General features: G+C 36.7%; 2 long non-coding RNA genes across 6 annotated transcripts in view; one reads left to right on the top strand and one right to left on the bottom strand.

Annotated features, from left to right (window-relative positions):
* Positions 1-11,882, top strand: part of LOC112675024 (uncharacterized) — a 36,498-nt gene extending 24,616 nt beyond the window's left edge. Inside the window, exons 2-4 of the long non-coding RNA XR_004804527.2 lie at positions 8,836-8,963; positions 10,398-10,969; positions 11,570-11,882. This is a non-coding gene — a long non-coding RNA (uncharacterized LOC112675024). The remainder of the gene's footprint in view (positions 1-8,835; positions 8,964-10,397; positions 10,970-11,569) is intronic.
* Positions 1-14,587, bottom strand: part of LOC112675026 (uncharacterized) — a 331,068-nt gene that overhangs the window by 80,848 nt on the left and 235,633 nt on the right. The window contains exon 8 of one of the 5 annotated variants that reach the window (XR_004804522.2): positions 1,684-1,992. The exons of 3 other annotated variants lie outside the window; for them this stretch is intronic. This is a non-coding gene — a long non-coding RNA (uncharacterized LOC112675026). Of the gene's footprint in view, positions 1-1,683; positions 1,993-14,587 lie in introns of those variants that run through there. One more of the 5 variants, XR_004804524.2, reaches the window with a different exon arrangement.

Below are 14,587 nucleotides of genomic sequence, written 5' to 3'. Positions count from 1 at the left end.
TATTTTGTTTGGCACATCCCATATCCCATAAACACATGCAATCCCACTACCACGAAACATATGGGTGCAGTACTATCATCTCATTCTCTCCTGCCCTGCCCCACAACACACACGCCTCACATTCCTCACATAGTTCCTTCAACTGCATGCAGTCACTTAGTGGAGAAGCCAATGCTGATTGATTGATTGTTAGGGTTGCCTAGAGTTTCTATCAAATATACTATTTTACTGTCACATCTTGTTGCAAAATTAATAATTCAGCTAACTCAAATGATTATTTTCTTATAAATAACTAACTACTCACATCCTATATTGTCCTGCTAGAACCAATTCTATTTTATTCTTATTTTGTAACCTTCTTGGAGGAAAAGAAAAGAAAAAATTTGCTACCCCTATGCAGAAACGGCATCGTATATCATAAGTCTGCCTTGGTTTTTATTTTAGATTAGAGCTCACATTGCTAAGACAAATTATAGCAAGACAGAAATAATCTTCTGACTTTTTTTTTTCTTTTTTAAAAAGTGCATGGGGCTTGAACTCACAACCTTGAGATCAAGACCTGAGTGGTGATCAAGAATTGGATTCCTAACCACCTGGACCACCCAGGTGCCCCTCCTCTGACTTTTACTGATTAAGAAATCTATAACAGAGCAATCTATTCAAGTCTGCAAGGCTATAAATTTCAGAGTCAGCAAGGTAACCCCACATACAAGCAAAAACCAAGATGGGATTCCACAGTGAGGTAACACTAGGCAGTCAGGGGCCAGTATATGTGAGCATGTATGTGGGGGACAAATGTCAACCAATGTTAAAAATACAACAATCAGAAGAATGCTATGTGTTTAATACAAGTTTCATCTTTCCAAAGGTAAGCTATGTTCACCTACGGTTTGGAGTATGAATTATAAAGGATGAAGAAAATTAAGAGTTACCAAAATGAGAGTTTCTCTAGACTGTTGGAAAGGGCCGGCAATGTGTAGGCAGGTTTTTTGGAAAGGCTAGGCAATTTGCCCAGCATCTCCAAACTTCCACCTACTTGAGTGTGCAAGAGATGGCAGTGTAAAATTCCCAATAATCTCACAATAAATTAATTCTATCAAGTATCCAAATACTTCAAGAAGATAAAATACCAAAGAATCACATGAAAATGCTTAAAAATTTGTGTCATTAATTTTTATCACTAAATGATTAATGATAAATTCATTTAGAGAAGAAGTAGTGGCTGTTAAAGATATGTGATACATAGAACAAAATATATGAACAAATTTTAAACATATATATATGCACATTACAAAATGTGAATGTGATATGAAAAATAATTTCAGTTTACTATTTTAATTTAGTCTGTGGTTAACTATATTTTCATAATAAAATTCCATTATACATGACTTATGAATTCAAAATATCTTCTTAGTAGCTTGCTTGAAATATGTGGGTGTGGCAATGTTGATACATGGGCTCTATAAGAAGAAATGACAATCCTCACACTCTTTTCATAAGGAATATTTCAAATTTATCATATAAAGTAGGTTCCTAAAAACATGACAACAACCTAGGAAAAAGAATAAAGGATTTACCCCCATCCATATACAGAGTTAAAATAAAATTGGATAACATAGAGGCTTTGCAGAGTATATACTATATAATCAAATTCATTTTGATCAAATATTGAGAAAAAAATGACTCCCAAGGTTTTACTAGACTATTCCCACAGTCAGATATAGCCACTTCACTCATGTAATTTTGCATCATATGCTCAACTGTAGGGCTCTAGACTCAGAAAACAACCATTTCTATAATGATAAATGTACTTGAATGTGGACCTCGATTTTGCCTGCTGCTGGTCAGCTCTCCTGTCACTTTACTTTAAACTGGACAGTATGACTGGAGCAGGTCTGGGAACTGCCACTTCCCTTCCGTACCACCGCCAGATATGTCCACAGCAATGGGGGAAACAGCATCATCCAGATGACATAGAATACATACTTCATCCTTTAATTGCCAAAGTGAGGTAAAAAGAGAAAAACGATTACTTGATTGGGCTTTACAGTTACTTTTTTTTTTTTTCTGAGTTTTTAGTTACTCATGGGGGAAAAAATAGAGCTGTGGAAGATAGAAGCAATCATTACAACTAGCCCTTTTATCCTGATGGATATACCAGCACTGTGTTTTTCTCCTTTTGTTCTCAACTGAAAAAAGAGTCAATAGTGGGATATCCCTCAGTTAGAGTTTGCCTGATATTTTTCTCTTGATTACATTGGGGCCATAGGTTTTGGGAAGAAGACCACAGAAGGATAGTGCCATGTTCATCATTTCATATCAGATGCACAAACTATCAACATAATTTATTCTGTCGATGTTAACTTTAACTGTCTGGCTCAGAGTGTTTGTCAGGTTTCTTCACTGTGAGGTTACTCTCCCACCCCTTTCCATGTAGTACTGTTTGGAAGGAAGTCATTATACACAACCCACATTTGAAAAGTGGGGAGTTATGTTCCATTCCCTTTAGGGTGGATTATCTGCATAAATTAATTAAAATTCTTCTGCATGGGACATTTGTCTATTCTTCCCCCATTTTATGTATGTGTGTACATATTCATTCATTCAATGAATCATTTGTATATATCAATATGGACACATGGATATCTATTTTACATTTGTAATAATAAACCAAGATTATTTTGTTGCTCAAATTGTTCCAGCTTTAGTCATTGGAAGCTCTTTCAATAGACTGACCAGTAGTCCTCAAAAAGTCAAAGTCATCAAAAGCCAGGAAAGTCTGAGAAACTATCACAATCTACAGAAGTCTAAGGAAACATGATGGCTAAATGTAATGTAGTAACCTATATGGAAATTTGAATTAGAAAAAAAGACACTATGTAAAAACTAAAAACTAAGAGAATTAAAAAAAAATACAGCTGATGGAATCTGAACAAAGTATAAACTTAGGTTAACAGTCACAAATCAGTAATTGTTTGTTAATTGTGACAAATGTAAGATACTAATGTAAGATAATAATAGGAGAATAAACTGTATTGGGAACTGGATAGCCACATGCAAAAGACTGAAACTGGACCCCTATCTCACATCATACATAAAAATCTATTCAAAATAGATTAAAGACCTGCACATAACCAAAAACACTTAGAAGAAAACATAGCAGGTAAGCTCCTTTCTGTTGATCTTGACAATGGTTTTGTGGATCGGACATCAAAAGGCAACAAAGCAAAAATAAACACACTAAACAGCTTCTGCACTACAAAGGAAACCATCAACAAAATGAAAGGCAACCTATGAAATGGGAGAAAATATTTGCAAACCACATATTCTATAAAGAATTTATATCCGAGATATATAAGGAACTCATATGAGTCAACAGTAAAAAGAAATATAACCCAATTTTAAAAGCAGACAAAGGACCTACGTAGATATTTTTCCAGAGAAGGTGTGCAATTGGCCAACAGGTGCTTGAAAAGGGAAATACAAATCAAAACCATAATGAGGATCATCTTACTCCAGTTAGATTGTCCATTATTAAAAAGACAACAGGTAACAAATGTCAGCGAGGATGTGGAGAACAGGGAACACTTGTGCACTTTTTCTGTTGGTAGGAAGGTAAGCTGGCACATCCACTATATAAAACAGTATGGAAGTTCCTTAAGGAATTAAAAATAGGACTGCCATACAGCAATCTCACCTTTGGAGATATATATATATATATATATATATATATATATATATATATATATATGTATGTATATGAGATGATACTGATGAGATGATACTTTTCAATGATTCTGAAATGAGATCAGTATCTCAAAGAGAAATCTGCCCTTCCATGTTCATTGCAACATCATTCATATTATCCAAGGTATGGAAACAATCTGTCTGTTGACGGATGAATGGGTAAAGAAAATGTGGTACGCATATATCATGAAACATTATTCAGCCTTAAAAAAGAAAGAAATCCTGTCATTTAGGACAACATTTGGAACCTGAAGGGCATCATGCTAAGAGAAATAAGCAAGACAGAGAAAAATAAATGCCACATGGTATCCCTTATATGGGAAATCTAAAACAAACAAACAGAAGGTGAACTCAGACACAGAGTAGAAAAGTGGTTGCCAGGGAGAGGCTTCCGGGGTGGGGGAAAGGGAGAGGCTTGTAAAAGGTTACATTACAAACTTTCAGGTATGAGATGAATGAGGTTTGAGGATCTAATGTTTAACATGGTAACTGCAATTGATAACATTATAGTGGATGACTGAAATTTGCTGAGACTAGAACTGAAATGTTCTCAACAACAGCAATAAAAGGGTAAATATGTGAGGTGATGAAAGTGTCACTTAATTAGACAAGGGGATCCTTTCACAACGTATGCTTATACCAAATCATCATGCCATAATGCTTTAAGAGGTCTTACGGGATCCCTGGGTGGCGCAGCGGTTTAGCGCCTGCCTTTGGCCCAGGGCGCGATCCTAGAGACCGGAGATCGAATCCCACGTCAGGCTCCCGGTACATGGAGCCTGCTTCTCCCTCTGCCTATGTCTCTGCCTCTCTCTCTCTCTGTGACTATCATAAATAATTAAAAAAATAAATAAATAAAGGAACTAGACTGCCTTTAAGAAAAAAAAAAAAAGATGTCTTACAATTTTATGTGTCAATTATACCACAATAAAGCTGAGAAAGAGAAAACAGTAACAAACATTTCTACTTGGAACATGTTGAAATTTGGAGAAAATGATACTTAAAAGTGGACTTTCTGCCCTTCATTTATGTTTATTCCTGTTTTCCATGCATACTGTTTTCCTTCTCATCTCTCTCATCCTCTTCCCATCCTTAATTTTTTCTTTTTCTTTTCTTTTTCCCTCCTCTGCTATCCCATCCATCTTTTTAATTCATGCAGAAGTTAGGGAATTGCTAACTTATTTCCCTCTTTCTGCCTTGATTATCTCAGAAAACAATCACTTTACTCTGTGACTACTATTCTATACCTAGGAAGTCTTAAGGGTTTATGAATTTAAATTCATAATTGGAAAGATAACTGGAAAGAGTCGGGAACTTCCTACTTGTTTTTCTTCCGCATTCTCTACTGCTCTCTTCTATTATACATTTTATAAACAGAATAATATCAAAGATCATTAAAAAACTTCCTTAAAAGGAGAAGACACACCGCAGCCATGACCTTCTATTTCATAATAGGCTGTTATTATTTCCACTTCCAAGCACAGTGAGCATTGTTCACTCTGACTTCCATTAACTTGTTGAATAATTCTGTTGAAAAGCTATGGTTTTGTTTTGTTTTTGACTGAAATGCAATTAGCCTGCATGCTATTTGAAAATAAACTTCCAGTTTTCATTGAGATTATCCCAAATGGCAAAAGTGTAGGATCTCTCTTTCTCTCTTGAGACAGAATGAAAAAGAGACACTTTTTTTGGTAAAATTGTTTTAAAAATATAAATAAAAAGAAAAAATAACTGCTTCAATAAAATGCATAATGGAAACATTCCCGAAACCAATTTTCAAGTCTAGTTTTTACCATAGTTTTCCCAGATTGTATAGCGAGCAGCACAGCGGTCATGAAGAACTAGGTGATGATAGGGTCTATATAGTGATTGTAATTCCTACTGGTTGTTTAATAAAATTACAGTATTTAGTTTATGTATGCTGAGAAAGTTATATACTAAGTAAAACAAGTGTCTTGTAATATAAAAAAAAAAAAACCCAGGAGATAGTGGGAATGGGATACATGGGGGCTCTTGGTACTATCTGCAACTTTTTTGGTTAAATTAAAATCTATAGCAAAATAAGAAGTTAAAAAGAAACTGCAATGCTTTTAGCTTCCATGTAGCAGAATTTTAAAGGAGTCAAAGATCTGATTTGAGCAGCCCTCCTGCCTCTGCTGCAAAGATATAAAGAGCAGCTTACTTCTCACCCTAATCTGAAATATTCAAGATCTCCTCTTCTAAATGGATTTTCAAGGCTCTCCAAGGAACTCTTCAGGCTTATTACAAAGTTAACTCAGTAATAGTGATCTGAAACTTCTCATCTGTAGACAGGCAACTGACAAGTTAAATTTGGGCTGCTGCATGTGTCATATCTTTTTTTTTCTTTTTAAAAAATTTAAATTCAATTTGCCAACATATAGTGTAACACCCAGTGCTGTGAATAAACTCTCTCTGAAAACCTAGTGCCTAGGTGTTAGGGAAGGCTGCTCCCTAGCTGGGAGAATCGAGAGTGGTGTCACCTTGCATATCTCTAATTACCTGTGCTCAAGGCTGAAGGTGGCTTAGTGTCTATTCACAAATTCACCTTGATGGCCACTTAAATATTTTCTGGGTGAAGCCCAGTCCGTAGACAGGGAGCATTATCTCTCCACTTTAGGAAGTGATGACTCTGCATAGCCAGGCCCAAATTACACTGACCTTTTTGATAGCCATGTCACATCTTGTAGTGATAGTCAATTAACTGCCCAGCTGACCCTTAGGATTTTTCAAGCACTGGAGATTAACAAGATCTTTTTCCCTTGTCTCACTAAATGTCTGTATTTCTGATTTATGTCTCTATTCATTGATTGCTATTTCTTGGCCCATTTATTTCTGGATTTGCAGTTTTTCCCTTTTTACATTCACTTTTTTCTTTGATGCAATTCTTAATTCGTGTTAGGAAGAAAAAAATAACTCTACTTTTAAGGTTCTGAAGACACCAAATAGCCCCGACATTTGTGGTTTTATGAATGATTGGCAATCAAAGACATTCTTAAGATGTGATTAATAGAGTACCCCTATGATATGCATTTGAGATTAGGGACAGATTTGGTATAATAATTAGGAGGATGAAGTAATTGCCTTATTTTATTTTATTTTTTTATTTTTTATTTTTTATTTTTTTTAGTAGTTTCAAGAGGAGGCAGGATTTTTTACTTCATTCAGAAAGTCAGGGTAGATTTGCCAACAGAAAAACCTCTGAAAAGAGAAGGACCTATTTCTCCAGGGGAGCATCTTTCTGGATGGAAATTTTATGCCAAGGATACTGAAGTAGTAACAAACTTAAGTCATCAACCTCCATGTTCCTGTGACCTACCAGGAAAATACAGGGAGCCATTTCTTCAGAAAAAGTGGTGCTCACACTGTAAAGCCGACATGCTAATTTGCTTTCCTGTTTAATTTGTCTTCACTGTTACTATCATCACCACCATGAAAAAAAAGTAGGTGTTTGTTACCAATGGCTCAGGATCCTCTTCTGAGCAGCTTCCAAAGATAATTGCAGATACCTCGGTGGACACTCTTACAGTCAAAACTGCCCAAGGTATAAAATAAGATGGATACATCCAGGACAAAGTTCCTGGACAGTAAGAACTGTCTTATTCATCTGTTTTTCTGTGTACTCAGAGAAGTGCCCTGTTGTAAGTGCTTAAGAAATATTTGTTGCATTGAGTCAAATTATAGTGAGAAGAGGCATAAGCAGGCAAAGTGAGTATCATGCCAAATCCCTTAATTCCCTAAATCCACACACTGCCAACAACAAACTGTAAATTAGAACTGCCATAGATATGTTTGAACTTCTGTTTAAATTCTTCACTAAGCTAGTGCTTCTAAATTTAACACTCTAGTCACATTCCTGGCAGGAGGATAAGCACCAGTATGGAAAATTAGAGAAGTCTAGTCTAGTGCTCATCTTGGCATTACCTTTTGGCTGCAGAAGCCCCAGGGCAAGATGCATTATGCTTCTCAGCCTCTTTTCCCTTACTTGGCTGTTAAGGGGGGGGGGGGGGGAGGGAAAGAGGAGCAAAAGCCAACATTTTTTAAACACTTTAATCATTTAGAAGAAAATAGAAATTTTACAGATAGCCATTAACTCTTTGATGACTTTCTGTCATTAGCACCATGCTAATAAATGACCAAAGACCAGCTTTCAAAAGTAACAGAACAGCTATGTATCTTGAAGAGTTGCAGTCTGATCCTTGGAGAGAAGAGGATATATACCACTTGGCCATATTTTAGATAGCATGTCTGCACCAGGATCATCTGAAGACAACACCAGGAGCTCACTCTGGGTGGCTTGGATCAGATGCTAGCTGGTTACTAGGTTACTCCTCTTTTCCTAGACAGGAGGGTAGCACCCAGTGGAATTGAAGATGTCCTCCCAAGCAGGGTCCTGCAAATCACACATGAGTACCAAATCTTCCCAGCTCCCTAAGGTAGCAGGCAGTTGGTAATCTCAAACACACCTGTGAGTATCTGACATTCAAAACCCAGACTGCCTGGGGCCAAACAGCTTATGGATTCCATCATTAACGAAGGCATTTTCTTATATGTAGAAAAAGAGATACCCAGAGGTTCCTCTCCTGGAATAAAATCCACACTGGGTAATGCAGACTGTGACCTCACAAGCCATTTCATGGAGAGATGGAGATTGACCGGAGGACTCCCCATATTTCTGTCTTGTTGACCCTTGTGAATGCTTCCTTTCTCTATAATGCTTATCCTTTAATCTGTACCATGCAGTATTTTAAAAATCACTCAGCCCCTTACTCCACCAGTAGAACCTTTAGGGATTACCTGATGCAACAGTATCATAGGGAGAAAAGTATGGCCTTTGGGCCCCAAATCTCCCACTTACCAAAAAAACTCCATCGATTAGTTGTCTAAATTCTCTGCATCTCGGTTTACTCTATTTTAAAATGAGATCAATAACCATCTCAAATTTGTTCTGGATATTAAATACAATGACGTGACAGGCTCTAGCATGAAACATAAACTCAAAATTGGAGTTCTTTTCCAATGCTTCCCATCATCTCCTACAACATTTATCTTTTATTTCTAAAATTATAGAAGAAATTGTGGAAAGGAGAGGACAAAGCATTGAGGAAGTTCCATGAGATCAAGGACTAACAGTGGAGAGGATGGAGAGGAGCGAGGCGAGGAAGCTAACCCGGAGCAAGGATGGCTTGAGAACAAGGGTGAGAGATTTCTGGGGAACATTTTCTCTTCTGACTTCAGGTGTACTTGGATATCACCATCTCCTTCGGGCCTAAGCAAAAGGCAGCTGCAGGCAATTTTCCTATTATTCTTTATTTGTCCTTAAATAAAGATAGATGCTGATGATTTCTTTACTTCTTTTAGTCCCTGTGAGTTTCCGGCTGGTCCTCAAAGGAAATGAATGCTAACAGTGCCAAAGGACGCAGTTGCAATTCACGGCAGCATCGTCTTTGCTTTTGAAAAGCATAACTACTACATCTTCTAAACCTCCCTGCAAACTTAAGTAGTAACAGCTCCCAAAGATAAAGGCTATGCTGTCCAGAGGCTGCCATGGTTTGCTTTCATTTATGACCACATGATTTATACCAGGCAATGGCAGCAGTGGCATCATAATCACTCTGGAATTCGGCTTAGATAGACTCATAACTCTTTAAATGGGGACAGTAGCTTTCAGGCTGTCAGAACAAAGGAGGAATCATTTATAATATCAGCATCTTAACAGGATAAAGGAATGAATAGAATCCTATGTATACCAGAATGAGACAATTAATTCACCATTAATATGAACAGCAATGTTTTTGAGGCATGAAAAAAAGACATTTCCAATCTTTTTGTTCTTCTCTTTTTAGCTAGTCTGACCTCTAGACTCAAAATACTCATTTGTAAATGACATGTTCAGGATCAGAGGTATAGACAGATCAGACCAAATATGATGGGCTCAAAGGCAAGAAGCTCTATTATTATTAGGTATTTATCCTCAAAGCTGCATCGATTTTGCCATTTTAAAATTCTATTAGCTCTGCACCTGTATACCCTAGCCCATAAAAAATTATTTCCTGTTTAAGTTTTCCTCGCCAAGGGGTTGGGGGGGTGGTTTATGATGACTCTATGATGAGTCTCAAAAACATCTTTCAAAAGAGGAGGGATAAAACCATTGGTTATCAGAGTTGGAGAAAAATAAACTATCTTTCCTCCTGGGCCTAGTCTCAGATGAAGGAAGGTAACATGAAAAAACTTTATCTGGAATTTATAATGAATTCTATAGTTTATAAACTGCCTTCACATATTGCAACCAGGAGTTGTAGGTACAACAAGTGAATCTGCATATAAGGGAGCCTCTTCTCATTCACAGACTATGTCAAGGTACACAAAATGCCCATCTAATTCACTGCAGCAGTGCAGGAAAGGCCCTGTATTTGGAATCAGAAGTCATATATTTATAAGGTTTATCTTTGCCACTTACCAGCTGTAGCTTACCATGAGGACAATCATTCAAGGTCTTTGAAGCTATTTTCTCTTTTCTAAAATGGAATTATTTGAACTTGAGCTCACTAGGACCCCATTTGGTTCTAATGTTCTATAATTATGTACTTTCTCTTATTCACTCACTTCTCAAATTTTTATTTTTAAACCAGGAACTGAGGCAGTCAAACAGCAGAAGTAATTCAGGATGTGGGCTGAAGAGCAGAGATACTACAGGAGAGACTGCAAACCAAGAGAAGCACACAGAGGATTCAGAGTTGAAAACTGAACCCAGGCAGAGCTCCCAGATACTGGAGGCTTGCAGGAAGCAGATCTGGCTAGGAGAGGAGGCTCTGCTTACACTACTATTATTTAAAAGTGCTGGATGGCAGGGGACATCAGGAATGCCCTAGAGATGCCCTGTTACAAGAAGCCCAGGGAATCCACCCTGAGAATACTTAACACGAGCCACACCATCCAAAAGAAGGGCTTCTATAAAGGTCTGGAAGCATCTCTGAAAATTTTACTTGCTTCCTTTTTTACTTACTTTCCTTCCTACTTTGCCATCTCGGAAGACTGCCTCACAGCTGGAAATCAGGATATTCCTGGGAGCTGAATGGGAAAGATCATTTATATATTCTTTTTTTTTTCTTCAAATGTTGTACCACTCCATAATGGCAAGCCTGTTGAAGATCCACAGCAAACAGATAAAGTGAAGGATTTAGTAGAAACTTGGAAGAGCAAGGTAGGAAGAAAGAAATCTGTGTTTTCATTGACAATACTCATTTGAGTGGTGAAGAAAAGTTTCACAAAAATGATAATTACTTGCAAGAAAAGGCTTTTGTAAACTCAATGACTTGTGACAGTAATGGTTAGAAATTGTAATTAAGGTGTCATGTCTTAAGCATAAGCCTAGTTCTAGAAAGAGTGATTAATACAATTTGAGGTCTTGGTCTTTTAGAAAAAAAAAATCCACATTCTTTCTGTTACTCAACATGAACTTCCCTGCAGTTTCTTATTCCAGTGAACATCAGAAAGAGCAAGTCTAGCATCTCAGTTCAAAGAAAAGTAGATTAAAAGAAAAAAACAGTCCTAATTCAGTAGCCATAGGATATCAATAAAAAAGAGGACAGAAAATGTCACTAGTGTGTTAGATGGATTTGCCTTTGATATAATAATGTCTTAAATGACATGATTGTATAGAAGGCAGAAATGGGTTTTTGTGATGTTACTTACTACTTCATTAAACAGGCAATTCTTAAAAGATATGACCTGTTTTGATGTCTGACCATTTACCTTTTACACAAAAATGTTAGAATTGGAAGATAATTTTTTTTTTTAACAGACTCTTTTTGCATTAGACGGGAGGATGCTGAGTACCTGGGAGAAGTGAATTGATGCCCCTGGAAATCTGACCAGGTGAGATTGGAGGAGAGGTTACCCAAGACCAGAACCTTTCACTCTGCTTCCAGATAGCCTTCATTTTGCTCTTTTAACCATTCCCCAGAGCCACTTCTAGTGCTTTCCCCTCCGTTTCTCATCCCTATTTTCTCTTTCTTCTTTCCCCAACCTATCCACCGTCTGGTTATAATGTTTATAATTTTGAAATTCCTAGTTCACAGAATTCTAATTCCAACAATTCACACTGTCTCATTAAAGATCGCACTTTCGTTTTTGAGTGAATAGATTCTATTTTCTATCTATTTCCAATGAGTCCGATGTATCAATCAATGGCATATATATATATTTTAAAATTCTTATGAGAAATTGGTATGATTAAGAAAAAGATGGTGTGGCATGTAAATATCACGGGGATCCAGAACATTCTAGTTAAAAAGTCAATGAAATGATGATCAAAAATAGATCTGGGAAGATTACAGCAGCAGCAGCTCCTGGAATAGTGTGGAATTAATCATCTGGGACATAAAGTAAAGCAAGAAGTATCCAGGAGAGAGTCTCTGCACTGGGTATTGCAGCCCCCATGTGGTACTAGGAATAATTCCTGGAAATAGTATTAACCCAAATATCACTAATACGTGAAGAGTCCTGGGTGTAGGGTCTGGATTCTGAACAACAGTTTGTGTGACTACTATACAATATTATATCGAAGATGAATGTCACCTACAATTTTTAGTTGTTTTAATTATAGTCTGCAGCTGTTATGCTAAGCCAAAAATAATGTAACTGTCACCATCAAAATGTATTTTTTTAAAAGCATGTCTATACAAATGGCACCGTGGTGAATGCTTTACAGATTGAGTAAATTTAAAGGCTCCCAATTTAAAGTGGATGACTAGGTTCTATCCTGCAGCTGGTGAAATTTGCTAAGATCTTAATTCTTTCAAGACAAGGAGATATGTACTCAAGGAGAACCAAGTTTTCTGTTGGAGCACTTGTGAACTTCACCATACTCTATATTAGGTGCACCTTCTCTTATAATTTACAGCATTTTCGCTATGAATTCTCTGGCTTCCCTTGAAGCCTCCCCTCCTCTGGGGACTTTGACACATGATAAATTTCTTCATTTTTTTTCCTTTCAAAATGATAGGGTTATTTGGAAATAAATGAGAGGTAAAGAAAAAGAAAGAGAGAAAAGTATAAATTACCATAGTAATAGTTTTTATTTTAATTGTCAGGTACTTAAATATAGCCTCAGATAATTGTCACAGCAAGATATAGAAATGTCCTTTGATGAGAAAAACACTATAAATAATTTTTATTGTATAGAGAAGACTTTCTCACATTCTTCTGGTGAAAACTACCCTATTAATTTGTACTTTCAAAGATTAAAATAATTAGAATTCATTTTTCAGTATTTAGGTTACCATATGCCATTTCTTCCCCCAAAGCATTTGAATAGATCTATAGCTACAGTATCAAAATAATTACTAGACAGTGAAAAATACCACTAATTAAGGAGTTGTGGTTTTTTTTAAAAATGATTGCTCACAGTTGATTTTATTTTTTTCATGATGAAATTTTTGCATCCATCAGGTTTTGGTTGTATTGTGGACAATGCTAAAATATTAATACGTGGTTGGTGCTTATCAACATATCAAAACCACCAGATGTCAGAATATTATTGGGGAATAATATCTGAAGAAATAAATTCCATCTTTTGTTGTTTTGAAACATAACCAATTAGGAGCTGAAAACAATAGAGAAGTTTAAAAATATGAGACTGTTCTTTACCTTATGATAAACCAAACTATAAATGAAATGAGCAGTTTACCTTTTAAATATTTTAAAAATGATATTTTTTCTTTTTTATCATATTTATACATGTCTTTTGAGAACAACCCATGAAATCCAGATAAGGAAACTGAGTAAAAGCATTTTTTCATTGCCAAGCATCCTAGCCCATTGTTTTAACAGAGCAGTCATTAGGTCTGTCATCCTGAGAAGCGTCTACCTCTACATCTTGCAGTGTTGGTGGTTAAAGAACTGACATGAGAGAGTGGAAAAGGACAGACCAATTTTGAGATAATAAAAATAAATGTCTCTCTACGACTCATCATGATGAAGAAAGACCCACATTTCTCTGCAGCCAGCATCAGAGGAGAGAGTTATTTTTAGTCACAGATACACTTCAGAGCCCATTAACCAGCTAAAACCAGAGGCTGCTTAGGAATAATCCTGAGCACAGTCTGCTGTAAAACTGTAAAATATGAATGAGGATGGGGTCATTGGAAAAATGATTTGAAAGAGTGGGCCTCTGAAGACACGAATACCGGGGTGGAGAGTAAGGACGGAAAGGAAATCAGTGGAGGATTTATTAGAAATCGGTGACCTTTAAAGGGCAGTTTCAGTCACCCCAGGAAGGTCAAGTGATCAAGTGTCCAGGATAAGAAGCTTTTAGATTTGTTGACCCAGTAATAGATTCTGTCTGCTATAATAAGGCTCCCCAAATGTCTGTTTCCAGAATCTGGTTCCTCTGTGTCAGGTACACCTCCTGCTGAGAATCTGCACAAGGGGTTTTCAGGCAGCAGCTGGATATCTCATTTGTGTTGAAACTGCTCTTCTTGGCAAGAGATTCAAGCTTCCATGGTCACAGGGAACCTGGGAGCCTGTCTTTCTGCTCTGCTGAGAGCAAAAAAGAGAGCATCCCTGACCACCCATCTAATCAGCCAAGTTCAAACACAATCACACGAGCTTCAGTTCTGCAAATTTCACAGGCTATACAATTTAAAATCACACTGAGCCCTAATAAATAGAGAACGTCTAATCACCTAGTCACCCAATCTTCTAAATTGGGGACATTTAATCATTTCCTGTATCTAATTCTTGAAGTTGAATTTATGATAAATGGAAACAAAAACAAAAACTATAGTTCTTGGAGGGAGCCAGAGATTCTTATGAAGAA

Source organism: Canis lupus, chromosome 14 (assembly GCF_003254725.2).
Source record: "Canis lupus dingo isolate Sandy chromosome 14, ASM325472v2, whole genome shotgun sequence".
Taxonomy (NCBI): Eukaryota; Metazoa; Chordata; class Mammalia; order Carnivora; family Canidae; genus Canis; species Canis lupus.
The sequence above is the reverse complement of the archived record's forward strand: the minus strand, read 5'-3'. Positions and strand labels throughout refer to the sequence as shown.